Below are 16,336 nucleotides of genomic sequence, written 5' to 3'. Positions count from 1 at the left end.
TAATAAAGGGTATGTTTTGTTTGTGACTAACTTTGCCAAATGTTGCCACACCTAAAGCTAGGCAAGTTTGACTAACTTAGGTGAGTGTTTGGCTCAAGCTACACCTTAGGCAAGCCACACTTGGACCCCACATGGCATACACACAAAAAATGTGGCAAGATTCCCTTAGGCTTGCCAACTTGTGGCTTTCATTTTGATGAACTAACCTTAGGCAAGCTTGGCAAAAATGTGTGGCAAAGTGTGGCAATGCTAGGCCTAGAACCAAACAGCCCCAAAGACCGACTTCGGCCTTTTCAAATACAAGCTAGACACCATATGGAACATGCAACCACATATGACACCGCGAAGTTAAAGAAAGCACCTAGGATGGTGGTTCATTGCGAGAGAGGTCATCAACTCCAGAGCTACGTTTACCGTCTCCATCTGCTGACATTGCACCCTTTATAGCGCTGTAACGTGTCGTGCCTAACCACGAAGAAAGCTGGCTCAACTTCTCTCTTATCTTTTTTGTTTCTCTCGAGGCCGACTCTGAAATACCCTTGCATAAAAACACAATAGTGAGAGTATGGGTGAAGTGTGTGCAGAACTAGTGCACTGTAAAAGTAGCAGATAGCAGGTGGCTGAAAAATAAATGACATGAGACATATGATAGCTCTACAACATTGCGTGGCAAACAAAATTAGATTCTACTCTGTATGATTTTGTAATATATGACCACAGGAAATGCAGGTACTCCTCCAGCACACCACCACATGTGGTCATATCTAAGATAACAGTCGACTGAAAATAATAGGTCAGTCGATTTTTTTAATGAACAGTCCGATCTATAAGGAACGGGCAGATGGCCTTCGTCTACCTCCCGCCAGACACTGTTGACGATCTTTCTCGAACCGCCAGCGACCACCAGCCCAGACCCCTGCCTCCGCCGCCCCGCCCTCCCCTCGACCTCACACCACTGCCGTGCTTGGCAGCGCCCCCAGGCCATCCCTTTAATCTCGGCCGACCTCCAGATCGGGCGCCAGTAGCTCTAGGCCGCACACGCCCCTAAGATAAACACCAAGGCGTTGCTTCCCCGGTGTAATTGGCGTACTAGTGCCTGTTACGTCGGGGAATGCTTCCGTTAATTGGGAATCAACTGGCCAGAAATTGAAATTCAGGGGGGCAACGGACCTCTAGCTAATGTGAAATAGTATATGAGGAGAAACCTTGTGCATCGCGAGTAACTAGGAACATCTAGTATGAAGAAGAAGCGGTCAACTAGTGTCTTCTGTGGGATGAATACCATGCAAGCAGACACGTAAGAATGTTTCGGACCTTCTTGCTTTTCCTAGGGGAACTGATGTTTTGGAGAGCCATGGATCCTTGGACAAACCCATGGCCAAATTGTTGGCCGTATATCGGTGGAAGGGAAGCAGATCCGAGGCGGCGAAGGATGGCGTAGCAGGAACAACTCCGGTGCGGTGGAAGGTGGCGAAGTTGGAGCAGCAGCGGTGAGGCGCAGGACGGCGTGGTTGAACTGGCTCGAGTACCGACGGCTCGGCCTCGACTTCAACTACTAGCTGTGGAGGGCATTGCGGTTGAGGTTGCGGTGGACGACGACGTCGGGGTATCGGCTCCGGCGTGATGGAGGAGGGCGGCAGTTGATGGGTCGGATGGGGTGGCGGACGGAGGACGCCGGGGTTTCGCGGCTCTTCACGTTTATTTTGCATACAACATTCCTTCACGTTACATCACGTACCCCATTGATCTAAAAAGCCATCTCTTCACGTTTATTTCGCATACAACATTCCTTTTGAATAAAGTATGGCCAAAAAATTATTTTAGAGTTTCTACATATATACAACATTACAATATTATATGGAGGAGTACGGACGCTAATTTGCATTGCATGGTGCCCACAATGATATTTATTCCGCACTGTGAATTTGTATATTTTTATACTATATACAAAGTTAGTCATAATAAAGAGAAACGAAGAGCATCTCTCTTTCCATCGCATACCTCCATGTACGCCCCTTTCATGTATGCACACAAAATTATCTCCAGGTCCTCTAAAAGTAAGCCCCCAGAAAATTCACGCATGTTTCATCTTTCTCTCGCGATATATGCAATGACGATCATTGTATTTGAAGCAAAAGCACGATACGTACATTGGACTTCAGAATCCACTCATTACGGTCACCATTTATGTTTAGTGGTTATTATACAGTCACGGGCTCACCGTACAACTCTGTATTTGCTCATGACATGACTAGTTGACCAGTTAAATGTGCCACGTGGCACCTCTAGTGTTGCATCACATTATCTCACTACCATCGTGCCCACTTGTCGGCTTGTATCTACTCTAAATCTACACTCTTATAAAATACATAAAATACACTCTTATAAAAAAAACAGAGTTGGTGATGATGGTGTGCCTGCCATCCTGCAATATAGGTCATCCAATTTATATCCGACGGATAGGAAAGAAACTATAGCAATTTTGCAAAAAGGTACCCACACACCTCTCCACATTTGCAAATAAGGCCTTCCCTCGTTCATCCTTTTCTCTCACAAGATAAACTAGTCATACAAATGCATCTTGATGTTACGTGCAACGCACGGGCATCTTGCTAGTAAGAATGAAAACAAATGACAAAAAAATATTTGGACGGTGGTTCGAAGTCATGACCGCGGGCACAGCGGACAAGGTGGCCTTGTATTGGTATGCCGAGCCGTCTGTTTTAACACACAGGAGCTGGTGTGGTGATTATACACACACGCACGCATGCACACGAACTGCATGCACGCAACACTCACACAAATACATGCACCCACGCACGCACGCAACACTCACACGTACACACGCAGCCACGCATGCACGCAAAACTCACACGCACACACGCACACATGCATGCACACACCAGTACACCACACGACCAACACACACTCTCATGCTCAAGTGCTCAACCTACACGTGCATGCGCACACATCAGGCCCTGACAGACACATACACAACCAGGTGATTCCCGCGCACGGGTTGGAGTCTTGTCATGCCTGCGAAATTTGTGTTTATATGACCTTTCCCCTATGTGAACTGACAGGTGGGACCCACAAGGAACATGGTCAATTTAACTAGTCAACATGGCACCACGCAGACTATTTGGCCGGTCAATAGAGTGCAATCCGATGCTGAACCGTGAGCAAGTGACCGTGTAATCACCGCAAAATGTATATAGTGACCGTAATCAGCTTATTCTGAAGTTCGGTGACCGTCTTACGCTTTTCTCTCTGTAGGCCCTCCAAAACTACATCTCTACATGTTCTCGCATGTTACATCTAACAACTATGCAATACAGCACTACTACTACACTCTAACACAATAAATCATATGTGTTTTTAGTTTTACTAGATATCATATTGTTACTTAGACCTCTCCCAATGCATTGGTGCTGAAGTGGGGTGCTAAGTGCATTAAAATGCTTTGCAACTAATGTCCCCAATGCATCGGTGCTTAGTTTTTGTAGCTAAGCCTTCTCTATTTAATTGTTTAGTAATAGAACTCCTTCATGTATTGGTTGGTAGTCTTTTTGTCTAGGTTCACGTGCTTAGCATTGGTTCTTGTTGGGGTCACCATAATCCTCTCTCTCCTCTTTAATTGCTTTGCCACATCATTTTTCTGCCTATGTGGCATCCTTAGCACCTGTACACCGTGGAGCACTGGGAAAGGCCTCAATTATTCAGTTTGCATACATTAAAATTGCCTTTGAAATGTATGGCCAGTATCATCTACTGCGTCGGAAAAATCCCGCCCTTTCCTGTTTAATCGGGTTTGTATCGATGGATCGTGCGGAACAGAAAAACTATAGTACTATATAGTACAAGTGACAGTTCACTAGGCCGTCGTGTCGTGTACTCCTCCGTCGTAAGAGTGGAGTGCTCGCTTTCATAAATCTTCTAATCCCTTTCTCTGACATGTGGGACATCAAGCTACTAGGTCCACGTGCCATACCGGAATACAGTGCAGAGCAGCCAGGGTGAAGCACCCCAATCATGGCGCCGGTGTAGAGGCATCAAATCACAAAGCTACACCTTTCCCGTAGTTAAGTTGGAGGGAGGAAGTAATAATGCTAAAAAAGAAGTTGGAGGGACGAAGCAACCATCATTTCACTCGTTGCTGAATCCGCTTCTCCCTCATCTTCTTCAACTTAACCACGTGTTGCTTCTGTCGTTGTTCTGCCTCATGTGGGACACGGATCAGCTAGGTAAAGCACAGACACGTTGGACCGCATGTTAGCAAACCGCCAGGACAACATCTGCTGAAAATAAGAAACCTCCCCCGCCATCCGCGCGCCAAAATCACCCCCTTTTTACTAATCTTGATTCTATAATTGTTTTAGATCAATATAATTGAGATTTGTATAGATAGCACACAGGAGCAAAACCAAGTGGTACGGTTAAGGGCATCCACAATGTGTAGCCAAATGTGAAAATAGCTTTTGGCATCGTGGGAACCATTGTGGACGGTGTTGCCAAATCCAAAAAGATGGAACCGAAGCTCCCTGATTGATTGATTGAAGAAATAGAAAAAATGCAATGTCTCTCCTCTTTCTCCCATGCTTGGATGCATGTAGTACAGTATAGAACATAGAGTCTACTCCCCTGTCCCTTCTATCACAAATCACAAAGCAATGAGGCATCAAATCACAAAAGCATGGACGAAGCAACCATCATTTCACTCTTCGCTGACTCCGCTTCTCCATCGTCTTCTTCGAGAAACCATCTCACTGCACTAAGCTGGACGGACGACGCTATTGTGTACTCCTAGTAGTACTAGTCCTTTGGTTCAATGGACTTCCTGGATGAAAATAAGGCGGTTGTCTCGGCTTGCAGGCGGCACTTGCGAATGACTTACCGTGGTCTCCCTCAATGGTGTTCTCCAACGAATGCACTTTGCCAAACCACAAAAAAAAGATATCATTGAAGCCACCGCAATGGGGAAGGAAGTCAAATATAGTTAGTACCTCCATTTTTTGTACACAAGGCCAGTATATCAAAATTACAATTTGCAAGTCCACTAACACTCATCGAGGCAAAATTGATGGGGTTTGCCTCGTACTAGCAACCAAGGACATTAATATCCCCTGCATGCATGCAGAAGTGAGAAGGTTGGTTTGCATGGCGCTGCATTAATCAAGCGACGAGGAGTGAGATGGTTAGCTCTTTGGTCTTTGGAGAAAAAAATACGCATTAATTGACACGTGAAATGAGGATTTGTATCGATTAAATCCCGCGAAGGAAAACCTCGCCTTTCTTTTTTAACACTAGTACTCCTAGTACGTACATACTTATCCTGTTTGGGTCTAGGCCTTGCATTGCTAAACTTCGCCACACATTTTTGCCAAGCCTGCCTAAAGTTTTCAAAATGAGGAGGTACACTTGCGCACGGCTGTCGCAGTCGCACCGCACCCTCACACGGTCGCTCCTGCACGCCGCGGTCGCACCGCACCCTCACACAGTCGCTCCTGCACGCCGCAAACCCAACCAAGGGAGCGCACCCTCACTGACACGTGCTGTCGCATGTGAACAAACCAAACTCGGCCATCCTATCGCTGACACATAATTTTCGTTCATAGAGTATGTTTATCCAACCGCATGTTGGGGAGTATCCGTACGGCCCGTGCGGTGGTCTGTTGGGGAAGAAGAAGAGGTGAGGAAGAAGGAAAGAAGGGTTAGGAGACGTAGGATATTCATCCAACTGCCTGAAATGGTAGACTGACCCAAGTCAGGCGACTTGCATAACAAATATATGTTTTTACACAGCAAAAGATCCATAAAAACAACAACATAAATAAAAACTATCACTGCTCGCGAAAAGAGACGGCCTCATCGTCTTTGGCTTTAAAAATCATTTCCCCCTTAGTTTTTAAGGAGGCAACATTATCATTCTCTTCATCATTATCCTCATCATCATTAGCATCAACATCATCATCAAGAGATATATTGGGGTACAAAGCAGGAGATACCTTTGACGCCTTAGCCATAGGGCAAAAAGCAATAGATGATGATGTAGGATCCCCTGAGGCACCATTAAACACCACATCTTGTTCCATGGAGTGTTCGGTTTCCTCTACATTGTTAGCACAACAATTCTAGGAAATAGATGCATTTTTATCATGGCAACAAGACATAGCAAGCATATCATCATGAGATTTAGTCAAGCAATTTCTACATGATATGCAAGGACTATCAACACAAGCATGTGAAACATTTGGAGTGCTAGAAGTGTTAAAGTCCAAAGATGAAGCATTGCAATAAGAAAGTGATGAAGGATTATCAACAATAAGCCCATTATCATCATTGCAATGAACACCACTACTCACCATGTCATTACCTTCTGACAAACCACATGTAGGTGAAGTAGAAGAAGTTGAGAATACAACACGGCCGGAGGAAGAGGGAGAACAATCATCCTTACAAATCTTGGACACGCCATATTTATCTTGAAGCTTTGTCCACAACTCATGAGCATCCCGAAACGGCATGAGTTGAAATATAACTACATTTCTCAAATCATCGAAAAGCACATTACAAGCTTGAGCATCGAGATAATAGTTTTTCTCATCCTCTAAAGATAATATTTGGGGATCCTTTGGAGGAGAAAAACCCATATCTACAATCCGCTCTAAATTTGGGTCCATGACCCTAAAGAGATTAAGCATGCGAATTACCCAAACATCAAAATTTGTGCCATCGAAACTAAGAGTGTTAGAGAATCCTAATCCCCTAGTCGACATCTTTACTCTCTAGGTGGTTAAGCCCAACAAAGAGAGATGAGGCTCTGATACCAATTGAAAGATCGAGGATGTCGCCTAGTGGGGGGGGTGAATAGGCGCTTTAAAATAATTACGGTTAAGGCTTGAACAAATGCGGAATTAACCTAGCAGTTAATTTGTGAAGCATAAAACTAAAACAACTAGGCTCACCTATGTGCACCAACAACTTATGCTAAGCAAGATAAGCAACTATGTGATAGCAAGATATATGACAAAGAACAATATGGCTATCACAAAGTAAAGTGCATAAGTAAAGGGCTCGGGAAAGAGATAACCGAGGCATGCGGAGACGACGATGTATCCTGGAGTTCACACCCCTACGGATGCTAATCTCCGTTTGGAGCGGTGTGGAGGCGCAATGCTCCCCAAGAAGCCACTAGGGCCACCGTAATCTCCTCACGCCCTCGCACAATGCAAGATGTCGTGATTCCACTAAGGGACCCTTGAGGACGGTCACCGAACCCGTACAAATGGCGACCCTTGGGGGCGGTGACCGAACCCATACACTTTGGCAACCCTTGGGGCGGTCACCGGTACCCGTCAAATTGCTTGGGGCGATCTCCACAACCTAATTGGAGACCCCGACGCTTGCCCGGAGCTTTAGACCACAATGATTGAGCTCCGAACAACACCAACCGTCTAGGGCACCAAGGCACCCAAGAGGAACAAGCTCTAGGGTGTCCAAACACCCAAGAGTAACAAGCTCAAGGGTACCAAGCACCCAAGAGTAATAAGCTTCTCAACTTATAACTTCCACGTATCACGTGGAGAACTCAAACGGATGCACCAAATGCAATGGCAAGGGCACACGGAGTGCCCAAGTCCTTCTCTCTCAAATCCCATCGAAGCAACTAATGCTAGGGAAGAAAATGAGAGGAAGAACAAGAAGGAGAACACCAAGAACTCCAAGATCGAGATCCAAGGGGTTCCCCTCACATAGAGGAGATAGTGATTGGTGGAAATGTGGATCTAGATCTCCTCTCTCTTTTCCCTAAAAAACTAGCAAGAATCCATGGAGGGATTGAGAGTTAGCAAGCTCGAAGAAGGTCAACAATGGAGTAATAACACGAGCTCAAAGCATGAGGTTCAATGGGGAAGAAGACCCCCTTTTATAGGTGGGGAAAAATCCAACCGTTATGCTCACAGCCCTCATAGAGCGGTACTACCGCTCCAAGGAGTGGTACTACCGCTAGGGTGGTAGTACCCCTTTGAAAAACAACAGCGAGGAGGCAAAAGGCCAGTAGAACCACCGGAGCAGTACTACCGCTCGTTCTCATGGTACTACCGCTAGGGATCGCGGTACTACCACAAAGGGTAGCGGTACTACTGCTTGCGAGTGGTACTAAAAAAATACATCGGGCCTACCACCGCAGGACTTGGGATGAGTTTTTGGTCCAGAGCGGTACTACCACTGTAGGAGCCGCGGTAGTACCGCTCTGGAGCGGTAGTAAAAAACTACATCCGCTCCAATTCGTGGTAGTACCGCTGCAGCCTTTTCAAAACACCAAAACTGCCACAACTTTTGCAAACGGACTCCGAATTTGATGAAACCAAGTTTGCTGGAAACCTAGCGACAAGGGCTAACACAATCTTGAAAGAAATATCAATAATAAGAAAATTAGAAAAGGTCCATAAGAAAAAGGTGAGAACCCTTCCTCGGATCAGACCGGTAAAACCTCCAGCACCGAAAACATCATAGAAGATGCATGCGAACTCCGTTTTCGATGAACTCAAGCTTGTCATCAAGATGACCATAAGCTCTAAGACTCACGAAGAGAACCAAACAATAACCAAGAAACATGATGCAAGGATGCAATGGTTTGAGCTCTCTACTAACGATACGATCAAGCTACCAACTTGAGAGCCCCCCTTGATGGTACGGCAAACGATCCTATAACCCGGTCTCCCAACTGCCACCACGAGACCAGTAAAATAGAAAAACTATCAAAGGCAAACATTTGCCTTGCACATGGTCCACGTGAGCTAGATGATGACGATCTTGACTCCCTCAAGTTGGACCACCTTTCTTGATTGTGTTGGCTCGATGAAGACTAGATGATTGCTCCCCCATAGTCCACTATGGGTGAGCCTCTCTTAGGCACATCTTCACAAGACCATTGACACCACAAAGGATGGAAAGATTCAATCACTTGATCTCTTCGTGATGCTCCAGTTGAACTTGCACACGGCAATCATGATGACGATCACCACTTGATGTCATCCTTTCCATGGGTTGTATGATATCTTCCTCTTGACGCAAGCCCATGGACACGTACCTAACATCACATAGAACTCTCACATAGACCATCGGTTAGTACACAAAGTTCAATGGACAATGCTTACCATACCATGGGATCACTTGATCCCTCTCGGTACATCTTCTACGCTTTGTGAGTTGATCAACTTGATTCACTCTTGACTTAGTCTTGATCAACCTTGAATCTTTCCAACTCTCTTCATTTGGATGATGTCTTGAAGGTAAACATGAATGATCACACAATGTTCTTCTTCAAGACATGCTTGCAATAAGCTCAACACTCACATGACCAATCTTTGGATAATTCCTTAATAGCACCTTGGTCAACTCATAAACTCCTTGAAACCAACACATGGACTTCAAAAAAAGCCTATGGACAAAACCTTCAAATATAACACAGGCAACCATTAGTCCATAGAGATTGTCATCAATTACCAAAACCAAAGATGGGGGCACCGCATGTTCTTTCAAACACGCTTCGTCTTGCGTTTTCGCTCGCTTGCGGGACCGCAGTTGAGAGCAAACCGCTGTCCCTCCCCCCCCCCTTGCGTCATTTATTATACTACCACTCCCTCCGTTTTATGTGGAGTAAATAAAAACAGAGGGAGTATACTATGGATGAGGATCCCCTGACGTGGCCGAACCCATTGAGTACCTGACATGCGGAGCCTAGCAAGCATGGGGTCCGCCAGTAAGTGACCGAAAGGGAGGGTAAGGCAGGGATACCTACGTCAACGGATCCACATCCACTACTACTCCCTCCTTCCATTTACTATACAGGGCCTAATGCGTTTTTCGAGGCTAACTTTGACCAAATGTTAGAGTAATAATATATGACATGCAACTTACACAAAGCATATGGTCAAATTCGTATGTGAAAGGAGTTTCCAATGATATAATTTTCACATTATACATCTCATGTACTATTAATCTTGTCAATAGTCAAATGCGGTTTTAAAAACGCATTAGAGCATGGTTAATAATATAGCCAGTTGATGGATATGAGGGACTGCCATGTCATCTATAGCCATCATCTATTATATGCACTCATACGGTAGTGTGGGCTATAAGGTTGGCTATTTCCCGCAAAAATATATATAAGGTTGGCTATTGTATTAGTACTTTTCCCCATCTCCTCTCTATCTCTTTCTTCATATTTATTGTACTATTTAACTAGGAATGCGTATATAGCTAAGGCTCTTGCATGAGAGCTCACTCCCCTTACTTTTTCACATCTCTCTCCTCCAAATAGGCCCTATATAAATGGAAGGAGGGAGTACAGATATTGTCAGTATTCCACGTGTACTATTGGACAGGGAGCTTAAAAAAGTTACTATTGGACTAGCTATACGTGGTGAAATCCTAGTAGGAAGAACACACGCGAGAACAAGCACATTCACGTGGTGGAAAACAAATTGGAAACCATCTCGAGTACAAATCTAGGAGTACATATTAATCTAACAATATTGATTGGGCGTTGTTGAATGTTGATACCTTTTTGATCAAAGTAGAGATACTTTGACTACACATAAAACTTATATGTAAACTAGAAAGGATAGGAGGGAGTATATTGTACGTTCAAAAACGAAACAAACATTGAATACCCTTTATATATGATTTGCGGATGCTATGATCACTGGTTCAAAATTTTGAATCCGCCTTAGGTATCACATGCCCCACTCGTTCTCTCTCGATTCCATCTCGGGGTCCGAAGATCGATTGAAAGAGGACTAGGGTGGGTACATGCGAATGATACTCGGAGGAATGTTCAAATGAGGCATGCTGGAGGATGGACTCGATCAGAGGGCGACATGATCGATGGAGAAGAGGGCTGGAGAGGAATGAGAAATAAGGAAACGCCAAATGGTTATACTTGAACGACTCAAATAAACAATAAGTTGTCTCGCTTGGCCTACATAGTGAAAGGCCTTATGCGCAACGCGGAGCACTGATGCTCGAATATGGCCGGGAAAATAGGGAAACCGATATGTGGGGCGCACCCGTCGAGACGACATAGCGCAGATTAGTCCAATGGAGGAGCTGGCCCACGACCTCCTCGCCACCGACAACCATTCATGTGGGTCGTTGGGGCCAACAACGTGGTGCAGCTCCAGCACCGCCTCTGGACACGGTGACCGCGGTGAGCGACATGCTCATATCATCGCTAGACACGGTCGGTTTCAGTGTGCCGAGGGTGGCGTTAGTGCTGTGGCACGACCAACAGTATGTTTGGTTTGTGCCCAAGGTTGCCCAATCAAAGCATTGGGTAGCCAAAATTTTGGTTGAGGTATTGGTTGCCCATGATTTGGCCGACATTGGCAAGAAAAATGAACTAGATTTGGCTAGAATTTATTGGCATGCCAAAAAATGGCAACCATCCAAACAAAGACCAATCTTTGGGTCATGACCAAAATTTTGGTAAGGTGCACTTTGGCCACAATCCAAACACACCCCAACACCCGGCTCATCGAGGATGCACGGGCGCCGCGATGCGCCCGCAGAGTGGTGTAGCGCGGCCAACTGCTTCCTCAGGACCTGAGACCATGCCGGGTCGTCTTGCTTTTTCAATGACATGCGGGGATCACATGTGAGCAAAGGGCATCTCCAACGTTGCCACGACCGCAGCTGACTACCCTAGCACACCAAAACCCTCGTCCCTCGCGCCATCGCGCGGTGCATTCCCAGCCGGCGCCAGCTGCCCGCATTCATGCCGTCCGTTCATATGTCGTCGTTAAGAGGCTCGGTGCCCGAGGAACCAACTCCGGCGACTTAATGACGCACCCAGACGCTTGGCCTCACCGGAATGCGTTACTTAAAGCGGCAACGCCCAGCTAACCTCCACACCATAGCGCATCGTCCTCCTACCTGGCACCACATCCGCCATGACCGCAAGTGCGAACACTTTGCGGGAGAGCTTGTCTTCGGGGATGAAGCTCGAGGTCGCCCTGCTCGCTCAAGTCACCTCTCACGATGCAACATAGGCGTAGCCGGACGCAAACGCGACCGCACAAGCGGTGGCCACGCTGGCGGCCGACGACGGGAGGACCATCAGCCACACATCCTACTTGCCGTTGTCCAACGTCTGGCACTGCCGAGGTCGGGGACTCCTCCGAGGATGAGTAGGGCCTGGGAGGTGGCAGGGCATGCTGTGCCAACTGGGCGGTCCGTATCCCGTGTTCTACTCTTCCTCGCCGGAGATAGCACCTTCACTTCACGGGTCTTGAACACCGCCCCCGTACATAGAGATCGCAGATGGAGGACATCGGTCACCGCCGTAGAATAGGTTTAGGGTCAGGTTTCTTTTATTTTTTTGTCCTATAAAAGTTCGAAATGTAATGAAAATCTGCCGTGTTTGCATTAATCTCGGCCGGTGTATATGAACTTTCACAATAATATAGTATATTGTAGGAGTACTAGCAAGATTCCCGTGCGTTGCACGGAAGATCAAGATCTTGTGGGAGAAAAGGATGAACGAGGGAAAGCCTTATCTGCAAATGTGGAGAGGAGTGCGGGTAAATTGTCATAGTTTCCTTCCTATCCGTTAGATATACATCGGACGGCCTATATTGCAGGATGACAGGCACACCATCATCACCAACTCTGCTTTTTATTGAACCAAGACAAATCTAACATGTGAAGTAAAATAAACACATAGGGTCTATACATACACAATTTATCTTAGGCACTCCAATAGTACGTCCACTACACATTCACGCATTTCACATCTTTCTACATCTACGGGAACCTACGAAAGGGTTAACATAAATTGCCTCTCTCTCTCCTCCCCTGATTTTCATGGTGGTGGGCCCCTCCCTCCCCCCAATCTACAATCAACAGCTCACACGTTTCACATTACGTTAATTACGTAACTGGGATTATGTAGGTGTAGCATTACTCGTCCTAAAAAACCCAACTAAGCCAACCTCCCAGCATATCGTGCGGGAAAAGACCCGGCCGCGCCGATTTAGTCGGGATTACCGGATTACTAGTAGTAGTATCGATAGATCGTGCGAAGCAACAATTTTTTTTGAGGGGGAGAAGCACCTAGTTTAAAAGGAAAAAAGGTGGTACACTCACAACACTCCTGTCGCGGTCGCATTGCACCCCACACACGTTCGGTCCTGCACATGGCTCACACAAACGGAACGCGCTTCGGCTTGCCTCTTCACTGACAGTGGGACCACACTTGGAGAAACCGACCATGCGGCAAACTCCCCCAGCCCACCGCGCGAAAATCCTCCCCCCCACCCAAAAATTCCCCCCAAATCCGATTCAACCGCCCTTCGGCCAACTAGCCAATAATATTCCCCAAACCCCCCTCCACCCTCCCGTCCCCCTCCGCTCCATTCGCTCTGCCAAAGTGTCGGGGGTTGGGTGCGACATATGCCAAAGGATGCTTATCATGGTGGGAGCGAGTAGAACGTCCCCGGTACCCGGAAGCGGGATGAGGCGTAGACATGAACGCCGGCGTACTTTACCCAGGTTCGGGGCTCCCCTAGGAGATAACACCCCTAGTCCTGCTCTACAGCGTCTTTGCATGATCACTAAAGGCACGAGTGATACAAAGTTGCTCCTTGAGCTGTATGCTAGAGAAGCTGGAGAAGGCAAGGCTAGCTCTCCCCTGCTCTAGGAATGTGGCTAGGTCTAATGGGGTGGAAACCCTTTGCATGGGTGCCCTGGGGGGTTTATATAGGCCTACCCCCCAGGGGTACAATGGTAATCTGGCCGGTTGCTGGCCCGACTGTCAGCATCTCCGGCCTCCAGCTTCTCCATCGACTACTAGGGCCCGCCGCCTGGTGGGCCCCGCCGACTGGTCTGGTACGGAGCTGACAGGCCGCTCCTGCCGCTGGCGGGTCTCGTTGGTGGCTGCTCACTGTAGCTGTACTGCTAATGACATTGGCTTGGTCATCTCAGTGTGGCTACAGTCCCGCCGCCTGGTGGGAGATCATTGTAACCACACCTGGTCTCATCAGGTTATTGGTGCACGGGCCTCGAGGGAGGGGACGGCCGCCTGCTGAAGGCCGGCCCTCTCTTGGTCCGACTGGTTCAGCATGCTCCGTCTTCTGAGGTGTCACTGCCTGGTAGGGCCCGCAACCTGCGGGCTGTACCGACAGGCCGACGTGGGGAGAAAGGCTCCGCCTGCCCAGAATGACGTCAAGGGAGAGTGGCAACAGTACCACGCCGTGCATAGATCTCTGCCCGTATGGGATACTTGGCCATGCCAATCCCAAGATTCAGGGGTGAGGGCCTCACTGTAGCCACGCCCCATCTCGTCCTCTCGATGGAGGCACAAACTCTAAGGGTGCACGGTGGCCGCCTGCTCGACGCCTCATCCCTAGAGGCCAGCTGGCTGGAGCCGGCCACGAGTGACATCGTCTGCTGGTGATTTGGCCGCTCTCTGGTAGCCGACCATTGAGCTAGCCGACCCCCGGAGGGCGGAGCTTCAGCTTGGGGCGCAGCAAGGCGGAGCAAGGCGGAGCTGGCCCGAAGTCATGATAAATCCAGGGACCCGGGTGAGGCTACCCGTGGCCCATTACTCCGACACAAAGCCGCCCTCCCCGCCGCCCCGATACGTCGGTGCCGCGGTTCGTCGAGGGGACGCACGATGATCCTCTCGCTCCCACAATACGCTCTCGTAGATTGCCGTCCTCTAGCCACGCCGCCACCGCTGGCTACGTTCTTGTGGAGGCGCACGGCGGTGAGTGATACGTCTCCGTCGTATCTATAATTTTTGATTGCTCCATGCCAATATTATTCAACTTTCATATACTTTTTGGCAACTTTTTATATTATTTTGGGACTAACATATTGATCCAGTGCCCAGTGCCAGTTCCTGTCTGTTGCATGTTTTTGGTTTTGCAGAATATCCATATCAAACGGAGTCCAAACGGGATAAAAATGGACAGAGCTTATTTTTGGAAAATATGGAAGGAAAATCAACGCGAACCAGTGCCCGAGGTGGTCACGAGGCAGGGGGCGCGCCTGCCCCCCCTGGGCACGCCCCCTACCCTCGTGAGCCCACCGTAAGGCGGTTGACGCTCTTCTTTTGCCACAAGAAATCTAATATTCAGAAAAAAATCATGGCCAAGGTTTCAGACCAATCGGAGTTACGGATCTCCATATATACACGAAATGGTGAAACAGAGCCAGAACAAAACGCAGAAACAAAGAGATAGATCCAATCTCGGAGGGGCTCTCGCCCCTCCCAAGCCATGAGAGCCAAGGACTAGAGGGGAAACCCTTCTCCCATCTAGGGAGGAGGTCAAGGAAGAAGAAGAAGAAGGGGGGCTCTCTCCCCCTTGCTTCCGATGGCGCCGGAACGCCACCGGGGGCCATCATCATCACCGCGATCTTCACCAACACCGCCGTCATCTTCACCAACATCTCCATCACCTTCCCCCATCTATATCCAGCGGTCCACTCTCCTGCAACCCGTTGTACCCTCTACTTGAACATGGTGCTTTATGCTTCATATTATTATCCGATGATGTGTTGCCATCCTATGATGTCTGAGTAGATTTCTATTGTCCTATCGGTGATTGATGAATTGCTATGATTGGTTTGAGTTGCATGTTTTATTATTGGTGTTGTCCTATGGTACCCTCCGTGTCGCGCAAGCATGAGGGATTCCCGTTGTAGGGTTTGCAATATGTTTATGATTTGCTTATGGTGGGTAGCGTGAGTGACAGAAGCACAGACCCGAGTAAGTAGGTTGTTTGCGTATGGGATAAAAGGGGACTTGATACTTTAATGCTATGGTTGGGTTTTACCTTAATGAATCTTTAGTATTTGCGGATGCTTGCTAGAGTTCCAATCATAAGTGCATATGATCCAAGTAGAGAAAGTTTGTTAGCTTATGCCTCTCCCTCAAATAGAATTGCAGTAGTGATTACCGGTCTAGTAACGTAGTCAATTGCTTAGGGACAATTTCACAAATCCTACCACCACTTTCCCACACTCGCTATATTTACTTTATTGCATCTTTATTGAAACATCCCCTACTCTTTATTTACGTGTTCTTCATTATCTTGCAAACCTATCCTATCACACCTACAAAGTACTTCTAGTTTCGTACTTGTTCTAGGTAAAGCGAATGTCAAGCATGCGTAGAGTCGTATCAGTGGTCGATAGGACTTGAGAGAGTATTTGTTCTACCTTTAGATCCCTGTTGGGTTTGACACTCTTACTTATCGAAAGAGGCTACAACTATCCCGTATACTTGCGGGTCATCAAGTCCTTTTTCTGGCGCCGTTGCCGGGGAGTC

Source organism: Triticum dicoccoides, chromosome 4B (genome assembly GCF_002162155.2).
Source record: "Triticum dicoccoides isolate Atlit2015 ecotype Zavitan chromosome 4B, WEW_v2.0, whole genome shotgun sequence".
Lineage (NCBI taxonomy): Eukaryota > Viridiplantae > Streptophyta > Magnoliopsida > Poales > Poaceae > Triticum > Triticum dicoccoides.
The sequence above is the reverse complement of the archived record's forward strand: the minus strand, read 5'-3'. Positions refer to the sequence as shown.